Here is a 17,887-nt window from a genome sequence, read left to right as displayed (position 1 = left end):
GACTTGTTGTTTTAGCTTCCCGATTTCAGCCCGGTAACCTTCTTCCCTTTTAACCAGCCCCACTCTGCCTGTGAAGATTCCTCAAAGCATTGGATGTGAGCTCTATTAGTTGGTCTCTGGTGCTCAAGCTCTCTTCGGTACCACGTGAGGTATTTTGGCGACACTTCGCCCTTGGCCCTGTATCGTACACAAGTATCTACCTTCAGGGTTTGACATTCATTCCAGATTCGCCGAACGACCGCCTCAGGGAACTGCCCACCATGCCCGATTTCGATCACCTGACTACTGAGATCCTCTTCTTTTGGGATTATTTGGTATCGTCCCAACTGTCTCAATACTCTGCATGGTGCGTAGGGATGGATACTTTGGAGACCCATCAACAGTAAATAAGATTTGGTGGCTGACATGTCTATGACTTCCTCTATGGGTAGCCATTCGAATGCCCACTCTATCTGGTTTGCTGAAATAGAGCGCAGTAGTGTGACCCATTCGGCGACCCCTTCCAGTAATCTGAAACCGTCGATCCTGGTGGGAAACTCTTCTATACAAGTCTTTTGTGATGACCCATATTTCAGCAATTGAGGGCGATGACATAGATGCTCTATCATCCACATTTGCAGTAGTATGTTATATCCTTCGAAGAAAACCCCTCCGATTTTGCAAATAGTGAGTGCGCGGAAAATATCTGCTATTATCATTGGTGCTAGAGTGTTGTTTTCTTGCTTGAGCAAAGTGCTGACGACCGCAGCGATTTGTATGTTAATTTTCCCATCCTTTCTAGGGAACACCAGAAAACCTAGAAAGGCTATCATGAAAGAAATACATCTATGCCATTCCCATTTCAAACGGCTTTCCCCACTGCAAATCTTATTCTCGGGATTGTTGAACCCTCCCAGATGACCGTACCTGTCGTACAGAAATGCAAAACTACAAAACCCTTTTGATAACTCTGGGTTATGTACCGTTCTGCGGATCTTTACGATGTCCAGGAATTTGTGTATGGTTACGGTCCTTGGTGCAATGAGATACTGCTCTTTCATAGGGATGTTAGGACATCCAATGTACCCTGCCAACTCCTCCAGTGTCGGGGTGAGTTCGAAATCTGAGAAGTGAAATACGTTGTGAGCCGAGTCCCAAAATGAAATTAGAGCCCTGATAACGTCCCCTCGTGGATCGATGTCCAGCAATCCAACCAAATTTTCCAAGTATATTTTGACTGTATCTTGCCCTGATCCTCCCAAGTTGTTCCACCACATGCGTAAGCCCAGAGGAACTTTGTTTATAATGGCCTCAGATGAACTCCTACTTGTGCTCATTCTGCACATTTATTAAGGTGATTTTAGACAAGGATTTTTTTTTTATTTTGACTCCAAACATTTTTTTTGAAAGAAATAATATGTGTATATACATACATGGGTATATATATATATATATAATTATTGGTAAAACAAAATCGGGGAGTTGGACCCGATAAGGGTTACCTACGTATCCCACATCTGGTGGGAATCAAACCGACGTAGTTCAGGTAAGAAATTTATCACGGTTTTTCATAAATATTTGGACACTGCCTTTTAAGCGAGAAATTTTGAAATTCCTTTTTTCATTTTTTTTCCTTTTTATTTATTTATTTATTTTTCAAAATTCCCGTTACCACCTGCTGGTCAACATGCAAATTTGAAGCAAATTAATGCGATAACAAACAAAATGCCACATGATGGTCTTTTTATTTGTTCCAGGTTGCTATTCCTAGACGGGCCCAACCCCTGTGTTGAGCCCCCTAAGTCAAATGCAACGTGATGCAAATAAGCGCTTTCCTACTAGGGATCCGGCATGAAGTTATGTTTTACTAAGCTTCAAACTAGGTTTTGTTCTAGACCTGGCTTACACGAGCGGACAACTCGAGTTGAGGAGGGGGCTACGTACCGGGGACCCGCGGGGTCGTCCGGCTTTGTAACTTATCCAAGCCTCTTTATACTTGGGTATGACACTAACAGAATAGGGAGTCTCGACCAGTGAGCTTCTCCCTGAAGGTAAGAAGAGAAAGGTTTCGGCGCAGTTTATATATACAGTCAAATAATATCAAAGTGGTAACACACATCATTTTGCACATGAACCACATATAAGAATATCAGATAATAAATAAAGCCAAATAGAACAATTATTCCAAGCTCGAATTTCTAACCCTGAACCAGTGGTTCTGGGCCATTCATCCCCAGCAGAGTCGCCAGAACTGTCACACCTCCTTTTTCCGTCCCCGCGAGGGTACAGGGGAGTTTTTCCAAATAAAGGACAATCGAAACGGGATTTGTTTATTTATTTCAGAGTCGCCACTTGGGAGATTTAGGGTGTCCCAAGTCACCAATTTTAATCCCGAATCGAGGAAAAGAATGACTCCATATTACAGTCTGCGTACCAGAAATCCGGATAAGGAATTCTGTTAACCCGAGAGAAGGTGTTAGGCATTCCCGAGTTCCGTGGTTCTAGCACGGTCGCTCAACTGTTATATTCGGCTTGATTATCTGATTTTATACAAATATGAACTTATGTGCAAAATTTTATCTTTTTACCGCTTTCTTACTTATTGTTATTATTTTACGAGAATTGCAACGTCGTGGAAACATATCTCGAACCACGTTACATCAATGCACCCGTAGTTGTTTGGCATATCTCGACTCGGTTGAGATTTGGATTTGGGTCACATAAATGTGCACCCGAGTTAAGGAAAATAAATTATTAAAGGCGCGCCTAAAGCAACTAGCGTCTTGTTATTTTGGGGAAGGCCGTAAAATTCGCTAAACGGCCTGTCCTCGAATTCTAAGTATTTTAATATATACATTTAGAGGGCCCCGCAGCTTGTGCATTTTTTGTTTGTCGAGGCTCGTCTCATTCATTATTAAAAAGAATTTGCAATGTCATGGAAATACATCTCAGACCACGTCACAATCAATGTACCCGTGATTAGAGACACATTTCGATTTCGTTGAGATTTGGATTTGGGTCACATAAATGTGCACCCGAGTTTAAGGAGATAACATTATTAAATACGCGCCTAAAGCGACTAGCGCAGGGTTATTTTGAGAAAAGGCCGTGAAGTTCGCTAAGCGGCCGATCCCGGGTTCTAAGTAATTAACACATATATTTGTGAGGGCCCCGCAATCTAGACATTTTACTAGGCTCATCTCATCTCATTTATTTTAAATGGACAAATCCTAAAGAGACTACATCTTTTCTATTAAAATTAGTCTCTAAAATAAAGAAAGAAAATCCTAATTAATTACGAGCTTTTTTTTTATTTAAGAAAGCATGGCATACTAATTGCTATATTAATACAAATATTGATGAACATGAATTTTACAAAAAAAAAATCGAAATTATAAATAAAATAAAAATTCGACAACTAATATTCAAAAGAATCAAATATAGTTAGATTGAAGCTCACATTGTTATATATAAAAAAAACTATTGGAATTAATTATTCACAACCATTTGAAACTGGATTTAACCATAATTACTAAAGCTTAATAGAAAGTTTATTAGACTTAAATGTTCTTCTAATTTTGTTTGAACTCAAATCATGCCTTAATACCTAATTCACGAAATTTAGTTCAAATTCATGCCTTAGCTAAGTTTAACTACTTGTTCACGATTAACCTACTGTTGATAATCTTAGAACCTTCATAGCTAGTGAATTAACCCGTTTTGCCAAGCCGATTCATTAAAGACTAACTTATGTTATTTTCTCTTATTCCAATTATTATTCAATAATACATAAAATAGCCTAAATACAATCAATAAAAGGAACAGAGAAAAAGCGAAATTAAAACTTCAAAATTCGATTCTTCATATGTATTCATGCTTCCACATTTTTAGCTTGCAATAACTAGTATTACATTCGTGTACCTGGTATTGGAAAACAAGAGAAGATGAAGATGAGAAGCAGCAACAGTAGTAACAATGCAGCACAGCAACGACAGTCCAGCAACACAGGAATAGACCAGTAACAGTAGGAATAGCAGAAAACCCAGGAGACTATTGTAAGCACGTGATTTTTGACCCTCCCCGAGGATTTTCACATTTTTTTAGCATAAATATGTAATTGGGTCCAATATAGTCATTTTAACTATTTTACTTTATTTCGTTGCAAAAAGAAAAATCACAAAAATATATATATAATTTTAGTTTATGTATTTCTCATAAACTTGAAAAATACAAAAAAAAATTGTACTTTATTTTGGTACTTTATATAAATTCGAAAATTACAAAAAAAATATATATAATTCTATTAATGTTTTATAGTCGTTTTAATTTTGGAAAAATACAAAAAATATTACTTTATATTTTTGTCTTTATTAAAAAAACGAAAATTACAAAAAAAAAATAGTTTTATTAATATTCTATAGTCATTTTAACTTTGAAAAATACAAAAAATATTGCTTCATATTTTATCTTAATATTTAAAAAACGAAAATTACAAAAATAGTTTTATTAATATTTTGTAGCTATTTTAAATCTTGAAAAAATATTTAAAAAGATATAGTTTTGTTTGAATACTAGTCTTATTTTTGGTAGTTATTTTGCTTACATAGGACTAGTTAAGCAACGTGTTCCTATTTCTCGGGTCCGGGCAAAAGAATAATATTCGGGTTCAAACTACCCGGTTTTAGGCCTAATTTTCGGACCTAGCCCATAATAAACCGAGTCCAGGACACATGGGGAACCCCACCACGCGTGGGGGACATAAGTCTCGAACCCCACCACGTGTGGGGCTCATTTTTCTGGGCAAACCCATACAAATGCACGGGGAAAGACTTGGAAAAGGGAGACTTTGAAAAATTTGGAAGAAAAACAATTGTTCATCTTTCTTCTTCATAAAGAAGAAAGAAAGAAAACCTACTGGGGAAAAAAGAAAAAACGACCCTAGACCAACAGCTTCCTCTTCATCTACGAAAACCAGAAAAACCATCGTCGACCACTGTTCATCTTCTCCAAAAGGAGAAGAACAAAACCCTAACGCTCCCTCCATTGAAGCAACCCGTCACCTCCACGTCCAACCACCATCAACAAACCGCCATTGTTGCCGTTGCGAGCTCCCTCCGTCGACCACTGCCCCAAACACCACCCTAACACCACCACCAAACAGACTTCTCCACCTCCAGTCGCACCCCCACAACGTTTGAAGCCCTGCAACCTTTCGTCGCCACCCTCTCACGTCCAAACTCCAAAACTCCACCACCCCACGTCCGTCGACCACCAGCTCCCCCCCCACTCCCCCCGTTGTCAATGTACTCCAAAAACACCACCCACAGCGTCCGAACATCATGTCGCAACCAGTTCCCCCCCAACACCTGAACCTAACCAAACCCTACCCCAAAACCACCTGCCGAGCCAAAAATCCAGCAAACCTCGTCGTCACCCCCCTCGTCGGAACGTAGGCAGCTGTTGCTGTGTTCTTCTACCCCGTCACTGTCCCTCGACCCCTCCTGCTTCATCTTTTCGCACCAAGCTGCTGGGTCGAGAAAGGTCAGTAGCAGCGAACATGTCAGATTGTTAGCACTTGCGGGTCCGAGTTTTCTATTTCCATCGAGGTCGGTTTTGGTTCGTCGAGGTCCGGTACGTCGAGGTGTTTGTCCGAGGTTCCGTCGTTGTTCAGTGAGATCCGGTTTGAGTTCCGTCGGGGGCGCTATTTGTCGTTCTAGGTTTGTCGAGGTTCGAAGGTTAGTGTTCTTCGTCCTTTGTTTCATTTCATTCGATTCACATATTATGGTTTAAGATGAATGTCAACAATGCAATTTTCATTTTTTTTTGTTAAAAATGTTCATCTTATGATTAGTTACTGCATATGCTTAAAGTAAATGTGAGAACATATTGTGAACTTAAGTTTTTCTTTTACGAGAATGTCTACTTCTATGCATATATTTGTGTTTATTAAGGGAGCAATTTGACATCCGGTGATTTGTTGCGAACATATGTGCTCGCATATATTATGTACTCTCGTTGTAATGGGTATGTGAACGTCTGAATGAAAAAAAATCATGACTACTAGCGTTTAAACCTTATTTCTCATTTGTTAGTAATGGAAGTTGGGTTTAATAACAATAACAATACGTTAGCAAAGTTAGGAATAATAGGAACCCTATTAAAATTCTTAGAATTCGGGACAGGCCGCTTAGCGAATTTCACGGTCTTTCCAAAATAACAATACGTTAGTTGCTTTAAGCGCGTATTTAATAATGTTACCTTCTTAACTCGGGTGCACATTTATGTGACCCAAATCCAAGTCTCACCGGAGTTGAAATGTGGTTCTAATCACGGGTATATTGATTGTGACGTGGTCTGAGACGCATTTCCATAACGTTGTAAATTCTTAAAAATAATAATAATAATAATAAAAATGAGGCGAGCCTCGCCAAATATAAGGGACAAATTGCGGGGCCCTCACAAAATATATGTATTAAATACTTAGATTCCGGGACGGGCCGTTTAGCAAATTTCACGGCCCTACCCCAAAATAATAATGCGCTAGTTGCTTTAGGCGCGACTTTAATAATGATATCTCCCTAAATTCGGGTGCACATTTATGTGGCCCAAATCCAAATCTCAACTGAGTCGAAATATGTCAATAACCACGGGTGCATTGATGTAACGTGGTTCGAGATATGTTTTCACGACGTTGCAAGTCCTATAAAAATAACATTGAATGATAAAAGCGGTTAAAAGATAAAATTGGCACATAAGTTCACATTTGTATAAAATCAGATAATCAAGCCGAATATAACAGTTGAGCGACCGTGCTAGAACCACGGAACTCGGGAATGCCTAACACCTTCTCCCGAGTTAACAGAATTCCTTATCTAGATTTCTGGTACGCAGACTGTAATATGGAGTCATTCTTTTCCTCGATTCGGGATTAAAATTGGTGACTTGGGACACCCTAAATCTCCCAAGTGGCGACTCTGAAATAAATAAATAAATCCCCTTTCGATTGTCCTTTAATTGGAAAAAACTCCCTTGCGCCCCATCGGGTGCGGAAAAAGGAGGTGTGACAGCACTGGCGACTCTGCTGGGGATCACTATTACCTAGAACCACTGGTTCAGGGTTAAGAATTCGAGCTTAGGATAATTGTTACTATTTGGCTTTATTTATTATCTGATTTTATTATATGTTTGGGCTCAATGTGCTAAGTGATGCTTTTACCGCTTTAATATTATTTGAACTGTATATAAATTGTGCCGAAACCTTTCTCTTCTTACCTCCGGGGATGTGCTTACTGGTTGAGACTCCCTATTCTGTTAGTGTCATACCCTAAATAAAAGAGGCTCGGAAAGTTTCTAAGCCGGCTGGCCTTTTGGTTCCCGGAAAGGAGCTCCTTCCTCAGCTCGAGTTGTCCGCTCGGGTACACTGTCTAGAACACCGACCCAGGTTTTGAACATAGAATAACGTGACTTCATGCCGGATCCCTAGTAGGAACGTTTATTTGCATCATGTGCATTTTACTTAGGGGACTCAACACAGGGGTTGGGTCCGTCTAGGACAAGCAACCTGAAAATAATAGACCATCCTGACGCATCTTATTTGTTTTCCGTGCATTTATTTTGTCTCGCTGACCGGTGTTTGAATATTATGAATATTGTGAAATTGAAAAAAAGAAATAGCGGTTAGGGAATTGATTGTTTATTTTTGAAAAAAAAACCTAATACACAAATACTGTCAAAACTCTGCCGAAATTTTGAGAAAATGAAAAAGTGTCTTATTAGTTTGTTTTATTAAAAGCAAGGGAAAAATAGAAAAAAGAGTAGTGGCTTTGTCTTGTTTTTCAAAAAAAAAAAAAATTAGGAAAAATAGTTTGTCTTGCCATAAAAATGAAAAAAAAAAAGAGTCCTGTTTTGAAATGGGTTTTTATTTATTTATTTGTTTATGAAAATGCCAAAATAAAAATAAAAAAATAAAAAAAATAGTTTGTTTTTTTTTAAAAAAATAGTTTGTTATTAGTTGCAGATATATATATATATATATATAAATAGTTTGTTATTAGTTGCAAATATATATATATATATAAATCCAAACGTTTTCATTATTTCCTAAAATGTAAATATATCTTTATTTGTTGCAAAAATGTTTGTCTTGCAAAGTCTAGAAAAGTTCTTTTAGACTCCCAATTTTCGAAATAAAAATCCAAAAATATTTTCCGTTATTGACTTCTTTAGAAAGTTTTTTTTAATTATTAAAAAAAAACGTATATATATATATAATAAAAAGAATCCGAAAATATTTTCCCTCTTCTTTAAATATTGAAAAGAAAATTCAAAATTCAAAAAATATTTTTTTTAGAAGCATTTTATTTATTAAAAGTAGAATTCCAAAAATATTTTCTTTTTAGAATAAGAGAAAAAAAAACAAATGAAAATTCAAAAATATATCTTAGAAGTCTTTCTTTTTAAAAAAAAAAAGAAAATCAATACTTCCTTTCTTCTTTTAAAGTAGTTCTTTCACAAAGATAATAATAATTAAAAAAAAAAGATTAGTTCATCTACTTATCCTTGATTGCCCAAACTACGCGGGTTTGATTCTCAACGGATGTGAGATACGTAGGCAACCCTCATCGGGTCCAACCCCACCTTTTGCTAAAAAAGCCAAAAATAAATAAATAACAAAAAGTATATGTCAAATTTTAATTCTGGTGATGTTGTTTTGTCATAAATAGCCGAATGTTCCCGAATGGGACGCCGGAAGGCTGACTTTGCATAAACAGCCACCCTTGGGTCATTTTTTTGGTCCAGTCGACCCACATAGCCTTAAAAATCTTCGTCCCCGAGGCATCGAAAGGCCGTGTTTGCAATGTTGAATTTTCTATTTTTGAAAAATGATAAAAGAGTCATAAACAAGTCCGGGTGATGCCGCTTATGTCAAAAATGGCCAAATGTTCCCGAAAGGAACTCCGGAAGGGTGCCTTGGTACAGACGGCCACCTCGTTTTTTTTCCCTCACACAACCTTAAAAATCTTCGTTCATGAAGTGCTGAGAGGTCGTGTTCAGAAATCCTTTTGAGAAAAATCGTATATATTTTTGTTTTTATCAGAATAAGTTTCGTTTGTTAAAATCTTATTAATAAATGTGCAGAATGAGCACGACTCCAAATGAACCCTTTTCAATCATGAATAAAATCCCCCTCCAATTGCGGCTCTGGTGGAATGATTTAGGCAAAGAAGGGCATGACGAAATCAAGAAGTATCTGAAAGGCCTCACGAGTTTGTTGGATATCAGGCCACGAGGAGATATCATAAGGGCACTAGTCCCCCACTGGGATCCTGCGCACAATGTCTTCCATTTCTCGGATTTTGAACTTACCCCAACTTTAGAAGAAATAGCAGGGTATATCGGCAGCGCTGAGACTCCTTTGAGGCACAAATATCTGATTGCTCCAAGAGCTGTAGCAATACACCGGTTTCTGGACTCCTTAAAGATAGTCAGAACAATTCATAACCCTGACTTGGCAAAAGGTTTTTGCAGCATGAGTTTCATATATCAAAGATATGGTCACATAGGAGGATTCGACAAGCCAGAAAACCAGTTGTGCAGCAAAAGTAATCGTCAAAAGTGGGAAGAACATAGACGGATTGCTTTCATGATAACTTTCTTAGGACTACTAGTATTCCCAAGAAAAGACGGGAATATTGACATAAAGATAGCAGGGGTCGTCAGTACGTTGCTCACACAGAGAGATAGTACGTTGGCGCCCATGATAGTATCTGATATGTTCCGGGCTCTCACGTCTTGCAAAGCCGGAGGAAGCTTTTTCGAGGGTTGCAATTTGTTGTTGCAAATGTGGATGACCGAACACCTATGTCACCGAGCCCAGTTTCTGAGCCATGGATCCGCTGAAAAGACCTGCATAGAGGAGTTCTATACCAGAGTTAATGAGACCTACCTACCGGAAGGAGTCACAGCATGGACCTCATATTTCCATACCCTCAACGCCAGTCAAATACAGTGGGCGCTAGGATGGTTACCGATCGACGAAGTCATATACATGCCAGCAGCCAGGCCCCATTTTCTCTTAATGGGACTTAAGAGCATTCAACCATACGCGCCGCATCGGGTTTTAAGGCAACTTGGGAGGTGTCAGATAGTGCCGAAAGACGAGGATCTAAGCACCCAGGTGATTGAGATCAGTCCCGACGGCCAGTTTCCTGAAGCAAGGGTTCGCCAAATTTGGAGCCAATGTCAATACTTAGAAGCAAATACTTGTGTAATGAATCGGGCAAAAGGGGAAGTTTCGCCCGGGTATCAGGCCTGGTACAAAGGGGAGACATCATCTGGAAGACCGACCAAAAGACCTCACCTGCAAGAATTTGCCAAATCTTCACAAGAGCAGTGGGGCTGGTTGGCCAAAGAGCGGGAATATCTTGCCGAAACAGGCAAACTGAAGCAACAAGTTCAGGATATGAGGTTTGAATGCCAATTACAGTCTGCTGCCCACAAGGGAGAAAAGAACAGATTAATCAGAGAAGGCGAGATCCTCAAAGCTCAGATCCGGAGGATGAAAAAGGAGGCTGATAACCAGCTGAGAAGCCGGGCGGATAAAAGATTGATAGCAGGGTTAAAGGATCAGGTTGCGGAATGCCAGGAAGATTTGGAAAGAGCCAAGGCTAGCACAGCAAGATTGCGGACCAAGTGGGCAAAGGGTACAATGGCCCGGAGGCAGCGCCTGCAACAAGTCATAAGGGATTATGAACTGAGCATCGGGACATTAAGGGAAACGAATGCCTCTCTTCAAGAGAGGATCTTCAAGCAAACACGAGATGCCCAAGCCGACAGAAGGCGATGTTACGATGCAATGACCAGAATGGAAAGACAAATGGAGATGTTCCAGGATCAGCTTGCCAACAATGCGCAAACACTAGGATTGAAGAACCGACAGATAAGGCAGTTGTTCGCAGAAAGGGACAACATTCGAGGAAGGATCGACGAGATTGGGCATTACATCTACATGAGATGCCTGGCATGCGAGCAAATGCCTCGGAAGACCCTCCTTGTTTCCATCATGGGTTGCGTCCACCGAATCATGAATGAGTTGAAAAGCCTGCAGAGGGACCTCACACCAAGGGCCGCGGAAAGGCCGAATGATGCCTCGCGGGCCCCTAAGTTGGAAAATTAATCTTTGGTTGAGTCTTGTTTATTTGGCTTTGTTGCTTTTCCATATGTTGTTTTCTTTTCTTTTAGTCAAAACGGGTTAAGAACTGTGGAGTCTGTACTATTGCTATTCCTTGCTTGAAGTAATTTGTAATAGCAAAATTTTGAGAATGAATTTAACGATTTCACAAGAATTTTGTGTTTCTTTACTTTAAGGCAGAACTACGCCTGGTCTGATTCGCGCGGGGACGTGATACGTAGGCAATCCCCATAAGATTCTACCGCTTTTAATGAAGAAGGAAAAGAAAATATAAAATTAAAAAAAAAAGGAAAAAAAAAACAAGAAAAGGGGATAAATGAGCAAACCGGGATGACGCATGTTGTTTAAAGCAAAGCATGTAGAAACGGTTAACTGCCTAGGAGCATTGCATCCTCTATGTGTTAAGATTAAATCCGTTAAACTCTAACGCTAACGAAGTTTGTTGTTGTCTGATGAAGACAGTTAGTTGTTAAAGAATTCTGGATACACACCCTTACCAAACCAGATCCAAAGGACCGGTAGCAATAAGCATGACTACTTCAGAGAATAGTAATGAGGAAGAGAGGCCGATGAGCCAGTTGCTAAAAGAAGCGATGGAAAAGATTGAAAGGATGGGACTAGAGATGAATGCAATGCAGCTAGCCATAGCCAAAACACAAAAGAGCCCTGAAACACTGGGGCACATGCCGGAATACCCTCATTCTGGCCCTTCTACAAGCCGCCCAAATCCCCTTTATCATCAAGAAAGAAGCCCTCAAGATTCCCAAGCTCCACCACCCCATCAACCTCTCCCAACACCCAATATTCCCATTTTTGTGGGACCAACATCAGCCCCTTTGCAAAGAACGATCAGTGAGCCATTGTTTCAGGCAGCTACGTTTCATTCCCCCGAACCCCACCACGCATGGGGCTCATTTTTCTGGGCAAACCCATACAAATGCACGGGAAAAGACTTGGAAAAGGGAGACTTTGAAAAATTTGGAAGAAAAACAACTGTTCATCTTTCTTCTTCACAAAGAAGAAAGAAAGAAAACCTACTGGGGAAAAAAGAAAAAACGACCCTCGACCAACAGCTTCCTCTCCATCGACGAAAACCAGAAAAACCATCGTCGACCACTGTTCATCTTCTCCAAAAGGAGAAGAACAAAACCCTAATGCTCCCTCCATTGAAGCAACCCGTCACCTCCACGTCCAACCACCATCAACAAACCGCCATTGTTGCCGTTGCGAGCTCCCTCCGTCGACCACTGCCCCAAACACCACCCTAACACCACCACCAAACAGACTTCTCCACCTCCAGTCGCACCCCCCAACGTTTGAAGCCCTGCAACCTTTCATCGCCACCCTCTCACGTCCAAACTCCAAAACGCCACCACCCCACGTCCGTCGACCACCAGCTCCCCCCCTCGTTGTCAATGTACTCCAAAAACACCACCCACAGCGTCCGGTCATCACGTCGCAACCAGTTCCCCCCCAACGCCTGAACCTAACCAAACCCTACCCCAAAACCACCTGCTGAGCCAAAAATCCAGCATACCTCGTCGTCACCCCCCCTCGTCGGAACGTAGGCAGCTGTTGCTGTGTTCTTCTACCCCGTCACTGTCCCTCGACCCCTCCTGCTTCATCTTTTCGCACCAAGCTGCTGGGTCGAGAAAGGTCAGTAGCAGCGAACATGTCAGATTGTTAGCACTTGCGGGTCCGAGTTTTTTATTTCCATCGAGGTCGGCTTTGGTTCGTCGAGGTCCGGTACGTCGAGGTGTTTGTCCGAGGTTCCGTCGTTGTTCAGTGAGATCCGGTTTGAGTTCCGTCGGGGGCGCTATTTGTCTTTCTAGGTTTGTCGAGGTTCGAATGTTAGTGTTCTTCGTCCTTTGTTTCATTTCGTTTGATTCGCATATTATGGTTTAAGATGAATGTCAACAATGCAATTTTCGTTTTTTTTTGTTAAAAATGTTCATCTTATGATTAGTTACTGCATATGCTTAAAGTAAATGTGAGAACATATTGTGAACTTAAGTTTTTCTTTTACGAGAATGTCTACTTCTATGTATATATTTGTGTTTATTAAGGGAGCAATTTGACATCCGGTGATTTGTTGCGAACATATGTGCTCGCATATATTATGTACTCTCGTTGTAATGGGTATGTGAACGTCTGAATGAAAAAAATCATGACTACTAGCGTTTAAACCTTATTTCTCATTTGTTAGTAATGGAAGTTGGGTTTAATAACAATAACAATACGTTAGCAAAGTTAGGAATAATAGGAACCCTATTAAAATTCTTAGAATTCGGGACAGGCCGCTTAGCGAATTTCACGGCCTTTCCCAAAATAACAATACGCTAGTTGCTTTAAGCGCGTATTTAATAATGTTACCTTCTTAACTCGGGTGCACATTTATGTGACCCAAATCCAAGTCTCAACGGAGTCGAAATGTGTTTCTAATCACGGGTACATTGATTGTGACGTGGTCTGAGACGCATTTCCATAACGTTGTAAATTCTTAAAAAATGATAATAATAATAATAAAAATGAGGCGAGCCTCACCAAATAAAAGGGACAAATTGTGGGGCCCTCACCAAATATATGTATTAAATACTTAGATTCCGGGATGGGCCGTTTAGCAAATTTCACGGCCCTACCCCAAAATAATAATGCGCTAGTTGCTTTAAGCGCGACTTTAATAATGATATCTCCCTAAATTCGGGTGCACATTTATGTGGCCCAAATCCAAATCTCAACTGAGTCGAAATATGTCAATAACCACGGGTGCATTGATGTAACGTGGTTCGAGATATGTTTTCACGACGTTGCAAGTCCTATAAAAATAACATTGAATGATAAAAGCGGTTAAAAGATAAAATTGGCACATAAGTTCACATTTGTATAAAATCAGATAATCAAGCCGAATATAACAGTTGAGCGACCGTGCTAGAACCACGGAACTCGGGAATGCCTAACACCTTCTCCCGAGTTAACAGAATTCCTTATCTAGATTTCTGGTACGCAGACTGTAATATGGAGTCATTCTTTTCCTCGATTCGGGATTAAAATTGGTGACTTGGGACACCCTAAATCTCCCAAGTGGCGACTCTGAAATAAATAAATAAATCCTCTTTCGATTGTCCTTTAATTGGAAAAAACACAGTAGGAATAGTAGAAAACCCAGGAGACTATAAACGACTCCAAGTATAGAGAAGAAGTAAAAGGCAGGAAGGTTCTGACTATTTCAGATCTTAAGCGAGGCAATGAAACAGTAACTATTCTTTTTCAACTTCAAAACTCTCCAAAATGAATTCTGCCCCTGTATATTCAGTGTATCCAGAATGTATATCGGGTGTATACTTCTCACTCCGCCCCCTCTTTTTTTCTTCTCTCTATCTAGTTTTTCCTCTCTTTTTTTCCACCCTTCTTCCTAAATTTTCTCTTCTATTTATAGCAAAATTTTCGAAATTTTCAGATTTGTTTTTTATTATTTTATTATTTTTTTAATTAAAAGAAATCCCACTTACAAATTGCTTTTATTTTTTTAGAAAAAGAAATCTCACCTTTATTTACTTTTATTTTTAAAATTCCAACTTTAATTACTTTATCTTATTTAAAATCCCACTTTTTATTTTTTTAAAAGAGAATCTCACTTTATTTAACTTTTCTTTAAAAAACAAACCACTATCTTTTCTTTTTCTTTTAAAAATGCTACTTTCAATTACTTTAAATTTTTTAAATTTTCAGATACCTTTATATTTATTTTTTAATTCCAACCTTATTTTACTTTTAATTTTTTTAAAAATTTCCACAAAACTTTTTATTTTTTTAAATTTTCTACATTCTTTTACTTTTTTTTTAAAAAAGAAGAAGAGAATTTCACCTATTTTTACTTTTATATTTTATTTTATTCAATACTTCCCTTTTCATTATTTTTTTTTAAATCATTCCCGAAATTATTATATATATTTTTTTAAAAAAAATAAAAAATAAAAAATAAAAATAAAAATAAAATAAAATATTTTCGGATTTTTTTTATATATAAAAAAAACAAAAAATAAAACTATTAATAGTGATAATTCACCTTTTATTTTTTATTTTTTTGGTTTTGTTTTGTGTTGGACAAAAATGAAGATGGGGTGTTGGGTTAATGGAGCGGACCGGGTCGACCCGGTTTGAAACGGACCGGGTCATGGGGAAAGTTGGGCAATTATTTGGGCCTGTGGTTTGAAATTGAAGAAGTGGCCCAATCCGATTTTTCTTTGTATTTTTGTTCTCTTTTCTTCTTTTATTTTTCTAAAACTAAATTATAAAAGTACTTAAATTATTATTAAGAACTAAATTAAGTTATAAAAGCGCAAATTAACTTCCAATAACAATTAACGCACAATTAAGCATAAAATTGTTCATTTGGACATTAAATGCTAAAAATGCAAAAGATGCCTATTTTTGTAATTTTTAATTTTTGTAAACAAATTTAATTACTAACAATTGTAGAATTAAATCCTACATGCAAAAATGCGACATATTTTGTATTTTTTATTAATTTAACAAATAAACATGCATAGACAAACATACAAATAGTTACACAAAATATCACAAAATATCACAAAAATTGCACACCAAGAAAAATTATTTTATTTTTGAATTTTTTGGGAGTAATTCTCATATAGGGCAAAAATCACGTGCTTACACATGCAGACAAAAATAGCTTTGATTATCACACATTACCCACACTATTTCATAAGAAATTAGATGACAAAACAGAAAACGACATAAAAAAAACAAACTAACCTTCAGATTCTATAATGTGACTGAAATCGAAAGCTCAGACCAAACAAAGCTCGATCAGCTTTCGATTAAAAGAGGGGGAGGGGACCCCAATTTGTTAGTTTTGCAGTGATTACGATTAATTTTGGAAAGAGATGACTAATTTCCAGGCCATTACTTAACCTAGGTTTAAGAGGGGAAGGTTGGTTAGAGAGAGGAAAAGAGACGAAAAGTGTGTTTTGGTGTGTGTGTGTGGGGGGGACCCCAATCGGTTGGGGTTTATTTTCGCGCCCTTGACGTGTAACAGTCCCATTGGTCATTTGCTAACTGGATGGACACATTAGCGAATGTGTAATACATGCGCGTAGGGCCAAGGGTAAAATGTATTTATTAGTTAAGGGTTTCACGAGTTTGAGTGTTTAAATGGGAAAGTCGGTTGGTTTATTAGTTAAGGGTTCTATAACGTGACTGAAATCAAAAGCTCAGACCAAATGAAGCTCGATCAACTTTTGATTAGTGTTATGGCCATATATTTTACCTACATTTTAGAAAAATCTCAAATCCCAAATCCCATTAAGCTGGTTTTGGGCCAAAATATTACTATTATATTTTTTAAAAATTGCCCCAAACTTTTTTAGTTATTAAAGAGCCGCCATTTATTATTTTGTAATAATTTTGCTTCATCTTCTCGGTCATCTAATACCAAATTTATTTCTATTCAGGATTATGGTTTGCGATAATATAATGAATGTTGTTGATAATGGTACTGTTAGGTATTTGTGATAGTTTTTAGAAGGTGTGATGGCTTTCTGACCACTTAAATTTGTAAGGCTTTTAAAAGCCGATACACAAACTTTGGACTTTCCCATTTAAACACTTAAACTCGTGAAACCCTTAACTAATAAACACATTTTACCCTTGACCCTATGTGTGTGTATTACACATTCGCTAACGTGTCCATCTAGTCAGCAAATGACCAATGGGACTGTTACACGTCAAGGGTGCAAAAATAAACCCCAACCGATTGGGGTCCCCCCTCTTTTAATCAGTAGACCGACCAAAACACACTTTTCGTCTCTTTTCTTCTCTCTAACCAACCCTCCCTTCTTAAACCTAGGTTAAGTAATGACCTGAAAATTAGTCATCTCTTTCCAAAATCAATCCTAATCACTGCAAAACCAACCGATTGGGGTACCCCCCTCATCTTTTAATCAAAAGCTGATCGAGCTTCTGGATGGACACGTTAGCGATGGACACGTTAGCGAATGGCCATAACAATTTTAATTTAGCTTGAAGATGAATTTCAGAATTTTTCGAATATTGAAAATACTTCAAAAAGCTTTTTTTTCAAAGAAAATTCACTTCAAATCACTCACAAAAGTTAAAAAATAACCCAAAATTATATTCATGTCAAAACACAACTCTAATTTTCAAATATCATTTTTTCCTTGAAAAAAAATTTCACCTTTTTCCCGAATTTTATAATTCTTATGTCCAAACGTCCACTTAATTTTATTACAACATCTTATTATTAAAAATGATGAAGAATTAACCCAAAAAAGCGGCCCGCCTTATCACTTAAACAAAAAATAGGCAATGAGTGTATAATATATGCATAATTATGTATTATATATGTATAATCAATGTAAAATTTATGTATATGGCTAAAAAAAAGTAATACGTAATTAATATGGTCAATTATTTTTGTAAAGATCCCTAAAATGATTGTAAATAGTTTAACAAATGTGAGGAGACCAGCTAATATGAAAATTTCACCTATATTTATGTCTACCTCGTAGGCTCTAACAATAAATTACTCTTTTGTTATTTTACCGCCCTTTTGTATTTTACCACTTTTCAAATAGTCCCGCGCTTATTGTCATATCCTCCACGTTCTCCCATTCTTTCCCTCCTTCTCATTCACAACTCCAACATATATATATACTTTCCCTCCCAATTTCCTCA

Source organism: Nicotiana sylvestris, chromosome 12, assembly GCF_000393655.2.
Source record: "Nicotiana sylvestris chromosome 12, ASM39365v2, whole genome shotgun sequence".
NCBI lineage: Eukaryota > Viridiplantae > Streptophyta > Magnoliopsida > Solanales > Solanaceae > Nicotiana > Nicotiana sylvestris.
This window is presented reverse-complemented; position numbering follows the sequence as displayed.